Below are 15,234 nucleotides of genomic sequence, written 5' to 3' on the forward strand. Positions count from 1 at the left end.
TTTTATTTCATATAGTTCAAAATTGTCACCCATTACGCCGGCCGAAGTGGCCGAGCGGTTAAAGGCGCTACAGTCTGGAACCGCACGACCGCGACGGTCGCAGGTTCGAATCCTGCCTCGGGCATGGATGTGTGTGATGTCCTTAGGTTAGTTAGGTTTAAGTAGTTCTAAGTTCTAGGGGACTTATGACCACAGCAGTTGAGTCCCATAGTGCTCAGAGCCATTTGAACCATTTTGTCACCCTTTACATGTCCCATGACAGGTTTTATTCATAACGTATCATACATTGTTATATTTTTTATTGACGATATTGCGCTTATTGTAACAGATGTAATGTGGTAACGGATTAAACGTTATGTCCTGGTATGTTTCGATCTTTAAGATCAATGCCATTAGGGGACATGTCGAAGTAACACGACTCTCGAGTCTGCTGCCTCCAGTCTGGCATGCTATGTCTCAAAGTATCGTCCTTTGAAAATACATTTAACGGCAATTGCAAGTGGTAGTGTAAATTTTTCTTGTGTTGCTCACATGTATGAGCTTTCCTAACCAAAAAAAGGCTCTAATCACTATAGGACTTAACATCTGAGGTCATCAGTCTCCTAGACTTAGAACTACGCAAACCTAACTAACCTAAGGACATCACACACATCCATGCCTGAGGGAGGATTCGAACCTGTGACCTTATCAGCAGCGTGGTTCCAGACTGAAGCGCCTAGAAGCGGTCGGCCACAGCGGCCGGCCTTTCTTAAGCATATTGTGAGTAGTTATACTCAGTAATTTCGTTCTTTATATGACATTGGTCTTACAGTATTTGTATATAAGATTTTATAATTTTCTCTTTTGTGTTAATTTTAGCCATTTATATCTGATGAAGATTGTTCGAAACGTGTCATAAACGAAGTATTTTGCGATCACGACGTTTCCGAGGAATTACTACATGACATTTAATGAAGTCGTTTCCATTCCCTCCTGCATCCACTTGCAGTTGATTATTGTTTATTCTTCCTTCTTTTACAGGCATTTTCCCACTCCAGGCGCAAGAGAGTGCCCCGAATATCTTTCTGTCCCTACGTCCATTTTGACAAGGCCTTTAACAGGACAGGGTGACTCCTTCTACTGGAAATCTCCACCAGTTATTACTGAATATTTTTATTCAAAATTTAAACAGTGGTCTGGATCGGACGGGGACCGAGAACGTTTTGATTAATAATCAAACACGCTACCCATTCAAAATGTGTACACCTTATGGAAGGGTGAGAACATACAAAACGAAAGAAATAAGTAACTAAAAAAATACCAAGATAAAAACCAAACAGTGTGCCATCGTCATGTATGTTAAACGAGTCTGTTTAATCAGAGGATTACTAAATTAAAATTAGATTTTGTGTAGCCAAAGTACAGGGTGATTATTTTTTATTTTTTTTTTTATTTGAGTTAGCGTACTCGGATATTATTTAGCGAATGGGTATCCAGCTTTATAGGAATAATATTCGGACTATGCGCTGCAGGATTGGCTTTGTTGGTATTGTTAGTGTCATGACCTGCCGTTTGGCGCCGGTACTGGCACGGCGAGGTAGGGCTGTAACACAAACATCAGTGTGCGTCACAGCTGCAGGCAGTCAACATCGGTCTGGACCAGATGGGCAAGGCCGGCCAGAGTGGCCGAGCGGTTCTAGGCGCTACAGTCTGGAACCGCGTGACAGCTACGGTCGCAAGTTCGAATCTTGCCTCGGGAATGGATGTGTGTGATGTCCTTAGGTTAGTTAAAGTACATCTAAGTTCTAGGGGACTGATGACCTCAGAAGTTAAGTCCCATAGTGCTCAGAGCCATTTGAACCAGATGAGCAAGGCTTTACTCGTAAAACTGTTTTATCTAAACAACATCAATACTGCTGCTGCTCATCAAAAGGATCGACGCGTTAAAGAAATACGATGAGGTCCTCTTTCCGCACTGGGGTTGAAGAACGTAGTTCGGAAGTTTACTGACGATTTGGATATTGCTCCTGGGAGAGGCCGACGGCCAGTCACGCCACAAATTGTTGAAGTAGTTACTATTGCCACGGTTGAGAATGCTGGACGCAACACGCCATCTTCAAGCAGTGGACGAGCTGTTTCCCGACAGCTGAACATTCCATGGTCCGCAGTTGGAAAAAGGCTGCGAACAATTGTAACATGGTATCTCTAGTGCGATTGCAGGCTGTCGTGGATGAAGGTGTTCGTCTCATTGAGCAGTTTTTGTAACTTTGAGTATAAACGTGGTACACAGTTAATGAACATTACCCTCTCAGGAGTAGATAAAACTGTGTTTCTTTCAATGATTTACTCGTTATTTCCCTTCCACATATCCTTTCAAATGTTTCCACAAAGTTTCGTTGTCCTGTGATTACTCGTTTTTCATGGGGGCCATCTCAGGAAGCGAAAGTTTAATTATAACCATACCATATTACGACAGATTTTGATAAATCTTCAGCAATGAGTTAATTAATTAATAGTAACTAACCATCGTCTTCTAAGTGAAGCTAGTTTCCACAGTCAGTGTATTTTGACCTCTGACTTTTATTGAAACACATCAATTACTTCAAAATCCTTTCCTAAATAAGTGGTGAAATTAAGTTGAAGAGCATACTCTTGCCAGGATTTTCAGGATTGATTGAAAGTAGGCATCTCCTACAAAACCTATTATGTCACTCCGGGTGAGTGTTGGTTCTGACTTCCAATACATGTTAGTAAAGTTGGGAATAATGTCTCAAAGAGAAATGAAATATGGGAAAAATAACCACATGAAGAAAGCTGATAAAGTAGGTACCAAAAAAAAGATCAATATGAGAAGTGAGGAATAATTCAAGCAATTTGGTGTAGTGGCCGAAAGTATATGTTACGTTACATCAGAACTAATTTTTGTTATGTTATCTTTAGATTATGGCCAAAAAAGCGGTTCCCACGTGAAGCAGTCGATTTGGAACAGATTGATTGGACGCAATGGAATTCGGACTAATGAAAATGGTGGCGCATTGAGTAAAATCGTATCACAACAGTTGTCAGAAAACATCTTCGGTATAATTCTGTTTCGCGTTGTTTTTTCACAACGTGTTGTGCAGATACTTTGGCTGTTGTTTGAAGGTAGAGGGCGCACATTACCGTACTGACGGTCAACATACCTTAACTCCTGCTTTCGCCGTCTCCTCTGGAGTAGCTGTGCTCTTATACTCGACTTGATGTCCCTCTGCTCACGGAGCGACGACCCAGCTGCGAGACAGACACGCAACGACACTTGCAAGTCACATCCTGTGCAACTAAGTGGTTGTTACTTTCCTAGTCTCTCATTATTTGACTGGAAACAGTTGGTGGGTACCTATTGTTTGGCCGTTCCTAGGGACAGATATTTCAATTTTTCTTCGTATCGTTTTATGTTTCTTCACTGTTATGTGTGTTGTCAGGACACTTGTGCTGCTACAGTGCGATGTACAATGATTCTCGGCGTTCATTACAGCCTTTTAAGGTCAATAATTGAAAGTCGATGTCTATATTATGTTTCAGTTGAAATGTGACAACCACCTTCATCCAAGACAACCTTGAATCGCACTAGAGATACCATATCACAATTATTCGCAGCACTTTCACAGCGGTGGTCCATTGAATATTGAACTGTAGTGACGCAGTTCGTCCACAGCTTGTAGATCGCGCGTTACGCCCAGCATACTCAGCCATGGCAATAGAAACTTCTTGAACAATTTGTGGCGCGATTCGTGAGAACGATTTCTCTGTTGCTTCCTTAAGAGATGATGAAATCAGTTTTGTTGTGTTTACAAGGTGTCAGCCAGCTCAATGTGTGTGTCATAGAATGTGCGATGCCTGAGGAAAAAGTCATTATGTTTTCACTTCGAACAAAATGTTGCTATAAGCTCAGTTTTATGTTCACAGTCGACAGAGTGGATTCATATTAATTTGGTGCGATATTCACTTCGACATCTGCTGGCAACAGCAAAACATGAATAAAAGTAACAGGGGCTGGTTGCATTGACCTAAGTACTGCCTTTTACAGTGCTCAATACCGTATCTTCTTACGTCACTGAATGAGACCAGTAAACCCTTGATTCTCTGAAGACTGGAACTCCAATTTATAAAACAGCTTCAAACGTCAGAGTACTTTAGAAATGAGTTAATTTATTAAATATTTTATGTTAAACATGTAAGCTTGTTAAATGCGTATTTGAGAAAAAGCTAAGAAAAGGTTTGAAATTATGTTTAAAATTTTGTTGGCAGCCCCTATGTTCTCTTATTATGAAACACTTAATGAATACCTCTCGGGTAATTTACGCTCCATTTTCACCAAAAGTTAGTTCTTCACTCATCTCAATGATTCTGTCATATCTCCTGAACTGTGGGTCGTACAATGACATAATGCTGCAGATAAATTTAGTGGTATATGGGGATACTATCCTAAAAGTGTGTTGCATATAGAGTTAGTGGTAAAGGGGTAAAACGTAGTGCCTGATGAAGTTCCACTGCACACCATTTTTAACAAAAGCCAGTTTTTCACGCGTATCAGTGCGTATGACGTCGTGTCGCACAATGTTATAACTTTGCAGCTATGTTCAGTGGTATATGCGGATTCTGTCTGTAAAATGTATTCGGAATAGAGTCGGTAGTAAACAAGTAACACATTAAAACGTTAGCCTGATGCTGAAGTTTTACTGCAAGGACAGTTAAAATGTAATAAGTAACAAACATTTTTCCATTCGTCATTTTGTTTCGGATCGCAGAGAGAAAAAGTTTAATTAGATTTGAAATTATGTTTAAAGTTTGTTGTACGAGGGTTATTCGCAGAGTAAGATCCGATGGCGTACGAAATGGAAACCACAGTGCAAGGACAGTTAAAATGTAATAAGTAACAAACATTTTTCCATTCGTCATTTTGTTTCGGATCGCAGAGAGAAAAAGTTTAATTATATTTGAAATTATGTTTAAAGTTTGTTGTACGAGGGTTATTCGCAGAGTAAGATCCGATGGCGTACGAAATGGAAACCACAGTGAAAATCCGAGGAAGCTTTGCACAGATGTGTTGGGCAGGGCCTCTAGTACGCTCTCTTTTCAACTATGAGGTCAAAGTGAGCACGTAAAGATGCTCAAAACAATAGTGCCTCCCGCCAAGTATGAGAGCCATGTATGAGATTTTGCCTGATGTCACGCAGCCCAGGTAACGTGGCTGTCATGCGTTTCCTTCTGCATGACAACTCTCGGCCGCAATCTGCAGGTGGAATGGAAATGGAAATGTCGTGTGGCTAGGGTCTCCGGTCGGGTAGACCGTTCGCCTGGTGCAGGTCTTTCGATTTGACGCCACTTCGGCGACCTGCGCGTCGATGGGGATGAAATGATGATGATTAGGACAACACAACACCCAGTCCCTGAGCGGAGAAAATCTCCGACCCAGCCGGGAATCGAACCCGGGCCCTTAGGATTGACAGTCTGTCACGCTGACCACTCAGCTACCGGGGCGGACTTGCAGGTGGAATGAAGATGCTCCTTCAGTGTTTCTGATGGGAAGTGTTTGATCATCCACAATAGAGCCCGTAATTGACTCTCCCCGAGTTTCATCTCTGCTCACATGAACCGGCAGCTATGAAGACAATGTTCTGGAACAGTCAACGAGCTGTAGATCAGCGTAGAGAATTGGCAGGAAGCACAGGCGGCCGCCTTCTTTGACGAGGGTATTAGAAAGTTGGTACAACGCTACGACAAATGTCTAAATCGGAGCGGCGACTGTGTAGAGATCTAGCTGTAAGGTGTAGCTAACTGTTGCAAATAAAGCATTTTTGATTTTCGCAGTAGTTTCCATTTTGCGAGCGATCGGACCTTACTTTCCGAATAGGCCTCGTATTATGTAGTACCACGTTTAAAACATACACGTGGTCTTAAAAGAAAATTACAGTCAGTTGCTGTTTGTTATTGCTAAGAACGTGGGAGAGAATTGTAACTTCTATATTATTCGAGATCTGGCAGCCAGAACAGAATAACGGATCGACGTGAAACTGATCAGGTATGCAACGCATTCGGATATTATTCTGCTTATTCATGACTGAAGTCCAGGAGAAGTTTTTACGTTTGACTGAAGTCCTACGTGATGTACGATTATCCCACAGATTATTGTATTGGACGAGCAGATATTCTCATGGTCAGCTAATGAGATGGGACTATAGACTTGCAGAATGATGGTTGGTGTTTATCTCAGTTTAATCGCGAGAAGAGTAGTTTTATTATCGTATTCTTCTTCGTAGTTTATGCCTTAATGTATTTACTTATTCATCACAGTTTAAATAGCTGTTATATCATTCACTGACATTGTTGTTGCTATACTAATCAGTTCAGATGCCTTCAAACATTTCCGTTATCCTTGGTAGTTGCAAGGTGGTCAGTTTCAATGCAACAGCCAAACTTCTAACCTCCCCTTCTACGACTAGTAGAACTTATGTGCTGCCTAAAATTTTTGTCGTTTATGCTTATTGTAAACAGGAAGTTTTATTCTGTAAATCTTCAGATGTTATGTGTTAATTAGAAATATGATCTGTGATGTAACCTCCATAAGTTATTTTGTATTATGATTTTTCTGGGTTGGTGCCGTTAGGGAACGTTAGGAAAAACAATATCATTGGTAGGGAGTAAGGAGTTGTGTTGCAGCGCTCTCTCTGTACGCGAATGTGACGTCAAAGAATAGTGTGCAGGGAACGTACTTGGTTGTGAGACGTAAGAGTGAGCACACACGCCAAGTGGCGTGCACTGTCGGGCCTATGTGAGGCACAGTTGTTAGTAGCGACGCACCAACAACATGAAAAGTGTGGGCAGATGTAAGAGGTTCCAATAACATCAAGATCCTGCCCCATTAGTAGTCACTGCGAATCATGGTGTGCTTGCAATATTGTATGGAGCAGTAGGAGCATTGTATACGACAACGGAGGCGACAGATTAACATCTGCAACGGACTGTAAGATTGTTTTATTTTCGTTCAAGTTAGAAACTTTGAGAGGCATTACCCAATGCTGTACGTAAAACTGTACTGCAGGGTGTATACAACCCGGGACAACCGGGAGATCCGGGAAAAACCCGGGAAATTTTTCATCCGGGAGAAAACCGGGAAAAACCCGGGAAGTTTTTAGAATCCCGGGAAGTTTTCATTTTTTAGTTTTTGGTTAAATTTTTGTAACTTTGACTGGTAAGAACCAATACTCTAACAAAGAACATTACTGTATCTCGCTACTGCAGAATAATACCGCAGCAACAAAACACGAATGAGAGAAAAAAAACGAAAATAGAGAAAAAAACGAAAATAAAAATTAAGTTGCAAAGGAAATGCACCATATACAAGAACGAAGCACAGTGCTCATACAAGCGTCTGCCAACAGCAAAATGTGTCAAAGGCTTTCGGAAGACTATGCAATGTTTCATAACAACAAATTGCCTCCGATGAGCGTGACGTCACAACTGTTTACATTAAATTCGTTGCAGCGGTTGCGAGCGAGCTTATGAGCATGTGCAGATGAGTCGCGTATGAGTAGCACCTTGTCCCGCTTCTGGCTGCAGAAGTGTGGCAGTTAGCTGTAGAAGCAACAGCAGTAAGCAGCCAGATGCTATCCGGAAAAATTTTACTGGTGCGCCTAAGCTGCCAGATTCACGTATGCGCAACAGGCCCGGAACTAGAGGGCGGGGGCAAACCGGGGTATCTGCCCCGGGTGGCAGTTTCAGAGGAGGGGGGGGGGGGGGGGAGGGTGGTGGTGACAAATTCATATTATTGAAGAAAAAGACCTTGTTTCACAAAGCGCCAAGCATCCAGCGCACATTGCTCTATTTATTACTCATATGATTTTGAACGCATCTACATCTACATCTACATCCATACTTCGCAAGCCACCTGACGGTGTGTGGCATCCCTGTTGGCTTTTGAACATATTTGATCAAACTCTAAGTTGATATCTGAATGAACCGTAAATTGATTTTTGAATGCATGCGTAGTGTACGTGATGTCTCTGCCAGGGGAATCCCCGTCGCATCTAGGAATAAACCTTCCTGCAGACAAAAGGGGACGGGTCTGTACGAACTGAGCGAATAAAGCCGAAAGGGTGAATGACAATCGCTGTTATGTGTTATGTGGTTGACCGGGTTCGCAAATGATCAGCGCTGTTATAATTCCTAGCGAATTCCATAGATTAAGACTATCGGAGTGGAAATAAACAACTAACAGGAATAACAGGCAACAAAGATTACGTATTGTCTTCTCGGGGTATCCAAGAAAATGAAATTTTGACAGAAAATTTTTGGCCAGATCGCTACAGTACTAAGGGACACAATCCCCGGCTAGCGACTGCTTAAATTATATTCTGGGAGTAGCGCGGAAAATGCGTTGTACGTACACGTAATAACGCCTAGCCAGAGAATAAATGCGGGATAACTAAACCGGCGATTGTGGCAGGGTTAGTAAAGTTAACCAGAGAACACTGGCAGCAATAGTTACAGAATTAGTGATGACAAGATTGTTTGTTAGACGAGGAAGCAGAAGAAATGGGGACTCACACAAATTACGGAAGAATATGACAATTCCAAATTTATATAAAAATTTCGTGCTACTACTTTTCGATCTCATGCTTCAGAAGCTAGAGAGTAAGAATGAAATGTGAAACTATTTACTAACATAAAACTTTTCGCTTGTAGTAGGCCTAATAAGCATCTGATATTGGTACTCCGTGAATTATATTCTGTCGTGTTATAAAAATAACCATTTGTGCCAAAACAGTCTCGTTTATTTGGTGTATGTAACAATTGCTGCAGTGACAAAATACACGTAATCAGATCGAGAAACCACACCAGTCTTGGGTGCTATTTGTATTAACAGATTTTCTAGTAGTAGACAACGACATTTCGTTTTTTCATATACCAAACGTTGACGAACTTTGATGAGGTAATAGATTCTTTCCCAGAAAGGAAAGTACGCCATATAAAGCTGTGGCAAGATTAGAGAGGAAAGAAAAGCTAGGGCTTAAGGACTGAAGAAATGTGTACTGTCTTGCTTGTCTCTTAACTTTACTCGTTTTATGTATCATATATTTAATGTTATGCCACACGAAACAGCAAGTTATTAGCTAATAGGCAGTAGAGACTGCAAATTTCTGAAGAGTTCTTGTTCTGCCGGTTACAAATAATCCCATCCAGCATTAATTGCGAAATTGTTTTAAGAGAGGCAGGATGTCAGACCGACCGACTGGGAGCAGGAGAGGCACCGTATGACATTTTAATTTTCACTGGCCGGAATATAGTTTGATTGCACCCATTACAAAATATTACACGTTTGAATTCCACAGAGCGTAATACAGAGACGTGCGATGGAAGAATGCTGTGAGAAGAGGCTTGGCAGTGCACTTCGGCACACTTTAAGACCAAGTAACATGTCTTACGTTCCCTCGACATATATGTTTTATGAGACTATTCAGGAAGATATGCGCTACAAAATGAAGATATTTTTTAAAAGTCGATTTTCTTAAATTTTTGGCGTCCCACCTCAAACGCTTGAGGGAGGGGGAGCGCCACTATCTAATATTGACCCGGTTCGGAAATATCGTAGATCCGGACCTGATGCACAGAGGAGTCTGAGTTGTAGTGGGAAGGTGGTAATCTACACGTGACCCGTGTTTACGTTAAGTGATTTTGTTGTTTCCTCTTCGTTTATTGCTCTCATGTCAGATGAAAACAAAACGGATTTCTGTGGCCAGGAGCTATTAAGTGAATTAAAATACATTCACATAATTATGGGAGGCTAAAATATATTATTAGTTTCAGATTTTATTTTGTTGCCACCTTTCTGACAGTCAAGCGTTAATCGCCTTGCAGAACAATGAAGTTATTTTTGTCGGTTTGTTAAAGAAATTTGACTTTTATTAATCTTTTCTGCTGAGGCCAATTTATTTGAAACGAAGTGTTTAATTCTACACTATTGGCTAGTTTCAACTGTTCGCTGTATTTCAAGTTCACGCTTTCATCTTCTAGCATGTATGGTATTATGCCATATTAAAGAACCAAACATTAGATAATACGGTATTGGTACTCCAAGAAAATTTACATCTGAATCTGGACAAACGAATGTGCACTTTAAACCGAATTATGCATTTTAGTATGGTTCACAAAATTCTCATGCTCTTGGAGTATCCTCTAATGTCTTGTTTCTTTTATGACATAATGTAAGATCTTTTTAATGTTTTAGATGTACAAACGAACGGACTTCCTCCGTCATCGTAGCTGCGCAAGTGCGGCGACGCTTGTCATCTGGTGCAGCTGTTGAAACGAATCTATTTCTACCAGATCGCGGGAAAATATTCCAAATGGTTGTTTGAAAAGCGTTATTCTCAAGTAAAGTAAATTTCCTTTTATACAAGATGAATTCTGTGCGTGACTGTCCGATGAATTTCTTAAATCACAGAGCGTTTCACTCTCATTCAAAAATCAAATCCTTTAGAACGAACATTTAGAATATTTTCGAGCCCAGAAGATCAGACATTTACGTCGTTTTTAAAAATTTTACTGGCAGATTTGTGTGATGTATCTTAAAGTGTAACACGCGCAAAAAAGATCAATATCATGTGTGAAAGCTTAGCTTCTCTTGCAGCTTATTAATCTTAGATACCAACATTATACGTGAAAGCTTTGTGTTTGCGCTATTTAACAGTGATGTAGCTATTGCCTGACTGCATCATGTGTCCTATGCTCTGAATATCTGCTGTCATCAGTTGGCGAGATTGCTTGGCACGAGCTACGACTGGCTTACAAAAGCGAATCGCAATCTCGATTTCAATCCTTCGGAAAGTAACATGCATTGTTTGGTGGAATGCGAATTTATACTTTCGTAATACGAAAATATGCAGTGTACATGTTGCTGCACATCAGACATCGTTCCAAAACGTGTTTTATCCCTTGAGTTTCGTTTTCTAAAGTGTCGGGAAATTCTACGCCGGTGTATAAAATCACAACCATTGAAAGGATTATAAGTTTTACAGTTCCGAGGAAAGGTATACTGTTACTTAACACAGAAAAAGTGTATTTTCATCCGGCAGAAAGTGTATTTTCAACCGGGAAATCCGGGAAAAATTCGGGAATTTTTTTTCCTCATCCACGTATACACCCTGTGTAGACATCTGATCTTGTTATTATCCTCAGTCATTGCGACCTGCTTGGATCCCCAGTCCTTTCCAGTTATGGAATACCCGAGTGTTGTTGTTTTAACAGCTAAAATAAAAGTAATAAAAATCATTGCCACTTTTGTTTATTTGCTAAAATGATAATTGAAAGTAATTAATAATGAAGCTTCAATAAGTTACCAGCGTTGTTCAATAGTGTTTACAGGCAAAATCATTCTAATTGATTGAAGACAAAATTAAGTAAAGTAACTAAACTTGAAGCAATTCCAACAATTCCAAAGCCAAGAAAAGAATAAAGTAAGTATACATATTCCGTATCTGTGTCTATTGTAATAATGCTGTGGCGTGCTGCCATGTTTCATATGTTACTGTTGTTGTAAGCCAACAGTTGCTTATTGGATCTAGTAAATTTCTGTAGTAATTACAATCTATTCGAAATTGGCATATCTAGGAATCTAGTGCAAGTAAGTAAACATTGAGCTGAGGTTACATAAATTAGTGATGTAACAAAAGTCAGCCACCCAGCGTTGAACAGTGTAAGTAGGCTGTTTAGGTTTTTTTATTGGTAACGCCACCTCTGTATGAAAATCACTGGCTGTGCTGTGTGCAGTCTGTGGCTGCTTTGCATTGTTGTAATACTCGCCATTGTAGTGTTGGGCAGCGGCAGCTGGATGTGAACAGCGCGTAGCGTTGGGCAGTTGGAGGTGAGCCGCCAGCAGTGGTGGATGTGGGGAGAGAGATGGCGGAGTTTTGAAATTTGTCATGAACTGCTATATTTATATATGATGATATCAAGGTAAATACATTGTTTGTTCTCTATTAATATCTTTCATTTGCTAACTATCCCTATCAGTAGTTAGTGCCTTCCATAGTTTGAATCTTTTATTTAGCAGGCAGTAGTGGCGCTCGCTGTATTGCAGTAGCTTGAGCAGCGAAGATTTTTGTGAGGTAAGTGATTTGTGAAAGGTATAGTTTAATGTTAGTCAGGGCCATTCTTTTGTAGGGAATTTTGAAAGTCAGATTGCGTTGCGCTAACAAAATATTGTGTGTCAGTTTAAGCACAGTCGTGTATAATTGTTCAAAGGGGAAGTTTCAACGGTTGTTTATTTTTCACAGGCTTATATCAGGTAATATGTTAGCCCTTAGCAGCTAAATGTCATGATGACCTTAGCCTCTCAGGTTTTCCACAAATTCTCTCAGCGTTTACCAAGTATGATGGATGTGACGGTCGGCGATATTTTAATAAATTGAGCGTAAACGCCAAATTTCTGCGACAGCATAACTAAGGAGTCCATCTAAAGACGTTAGAGAAACCTAATAAAGAGGGACAGAAGTTTCAATTTGAATACAGCCTTTGGAAAACGCAGAATATCAGTGCCAGTTCTGAGAAATAAAAAAGCGTCAAAGCGCATAATGCCCATCGGGAATCGAACTCGACAACACGTAGCAGGGTGAACCAATAATAGTTCACAGTCTGAAAGTCGCAATATTATGCAGAAAATGGAAACAACTCGCCCCGGAAGTACGCTGTTTGTCATCGTGACTGTTATTGTTAACCTACCGAAAGTGACACTAAGGATTCGCCGGCCGGGGTGGCCAAGCGGTTCTAGGCGCTATAGTCTGGAACCGCGCGACCGCTACGGTCGCAGGTTCGAATCCTGCCTCGGACATGGATGTGTGTGATGTCCTTAAGTTAGTTAGATTTAAGTAGTTCTAAGTTCTAGGGGACTGATGACCTCAGAAGTTAAGTCCCATGGTGCTCAGAGCCATTTGAACCATTTTGAACTAAGGATTCGGCTCTGATAGCGTTTGTTATCGATTACTCCAACAGTAAGTTTTCTACGGATGTCTCATGCAAAATAATATTTTTTACCACGTACTAAGCTACACATGTGCATAAAGTTTGGTGAAACTGCCCCAGGTGTTCCAGAGTTATGCTTACACTTCATCAATCTCATACGCAACGAATAGGCTTGCTTGGAGCATATTTTCCCCAAAAGAGTTTTCTTACGAGATAGTAAGCAAGCTGTTTGTAACACATGACTTTGTGAGGTGAATGAGGCATGGAAGTCTGCATCATTTTTTAACATAAATCTTAATTGTCTTGATCGGAATAAAATATAACTTGATGATTGCCAGTTTTGGTTGACCAGCAACCATCCTCGGAATACACCAATGAATTCGTATATAGGTACAGTATTGGCCACAATAACATTTTTATTAAGTGTAACTCGTCTATATTAAAACTTTTTAACCCTTGGATGCATGTCTGGCTAGAGTGGCATAAATGTATGCGAGGTAAGACCTCTCTCGCAGAACCAATACAAAAACTTAAGCTCATATTATAGAAGTAAGATAGGTTTCCTGATATAGGATGAATGTATTTGTTATGGTATTGTGACCTTCATTTTAGTGTATGTAATAAAACATTATAATTTATGTTATAATTTTTATGTGATATAGTTTTTCAGGCCTCATATCACAAGTTCTGATCTTTACAAAAACCTACTTTAAAAATAATTACACTATGTTTTTGGACATACTTTTAGTACATTATCTGCATACTTGATCACTTTTTCAGGTTCTGTACAGCAATCGGTAAAAACAGAACCCTTATAAGCTCACTTTGTTGTCCGTCAGTCTCTACGTCTGTTTCTCTGATCGACAGCTCAAAACTCTTTCTCTCAGGAAAGGGAGGACGAATCAAGTTGAATTTTATGTCAAGTACTAAGGTCAATAGTCACTTGGCGGGGTAATAAACATAAGCTTCTAAGTTAATGCATTCAAAAGATATGGCCATTTGTTTCTCGTATTTTGATACTTGCAAACTCACTCATTAATGTAGAGTTTTCTTAAGGTGAGATTCAACAGCCTAAAGTATTTTATAAAACGAATTTTAACCATCAGATGTTTATTGTCCAATTAGTCATCTACCGGTTTCGGCTATTAACCATAATCCTGGATGTAGGGCACAAAAGATTAACTAAAAGCATCCCATATTATTTTGAAGCTGAACCATATCGAAATTATCCATAACTATATAACCAATTTGTCGTAGAATGCTGACAGTCAAATTTTATGTCAAACAAGAAGACATCACAGGTGAAACGAGATGTTTTGTTATGCAGTTAAAATATGATCAACAATCGAAGGAAAATGTAATCTGTTTGGTTTCTTGTGGTGTTTGTTGACGACATAGATGACGTGTTACGTACCTTTTGAGGGAGGGGAGGGGAACACAGAGAAATATGCTATACATAGTGAGAGATATAGAGTGCGTAAATAAATTTCTCTTACAGGCTGAAAGGACCCTCACTTCAAAATAAAATAAACTTCTCTAGTAAACAATCAAATACAAAAACAAAGTCAAATAGGGGTAATGCAGGAGTAGGTTTAATAATGAATAAAAAAATAGGAGTGCGGGTGAGCTACTACCAACAGCATAGTGAACGCATTATTGTGGCCAAGATAGACACGAAGCCCATGCCTACTACAGTAGTACAAGTGTATATGCCAACTAGCTCTGCAGATGATGAAGAAATTGATGAAATGTATGATGAGATAAAAGAAATTCTTCAGGTAGTGAAGGGAGACCAAAATTTAATAGTCATGGGTGACTGGAATTCAGAGTAGGAAAAGGGAGAGAAGGAAACATAGTGGGTGAATATGGATTGGGGGAGAGAAATGAAAGAGGAAGCCATCTGGTAGAATTTTGCACAGAGTATAACTTAATCATAGCTAACACTTGGTTCAAGAATCATAAAAGAAGGTTGTATACATGGAAGAATCCTGGAGATACTAGAAGGTATCAGATAGATTATATAATGGTAAGACAGAGATTTAGAAACCAGGTTTTAAATTGTAAGACATTTCCAGGGGCAGATGTGGACTCTGACCACAATCTATTGGTTATGAACTGTAGATTAAAACTGAAGAAACTGCAAAAAGGTGGGAATTTAAGGGGATGGGACCTGGATAAACTGAAAAAACCAGAGGTTGTACAGAGTTTCAGGGAGAGCATAAGGGAACAATTGACAGGAATGGGGGAAAGAAATAC

The sequence above is a fragment of the Schistocerca americana genome, chromosome 4 (assembly GCF_021461395.2).
Source record: "Schistocerca americana isolate TAMUIC-IGC-003095 chromosome 4, iqSchAmer2.1, whole genome shotgun sequence".
Lineage (NCBI taxonomy): Eukaryota > Metazoa > Arthropoda > Insecta > Orthoptera > Acrididae > Schistocerca > Schistocerca americana.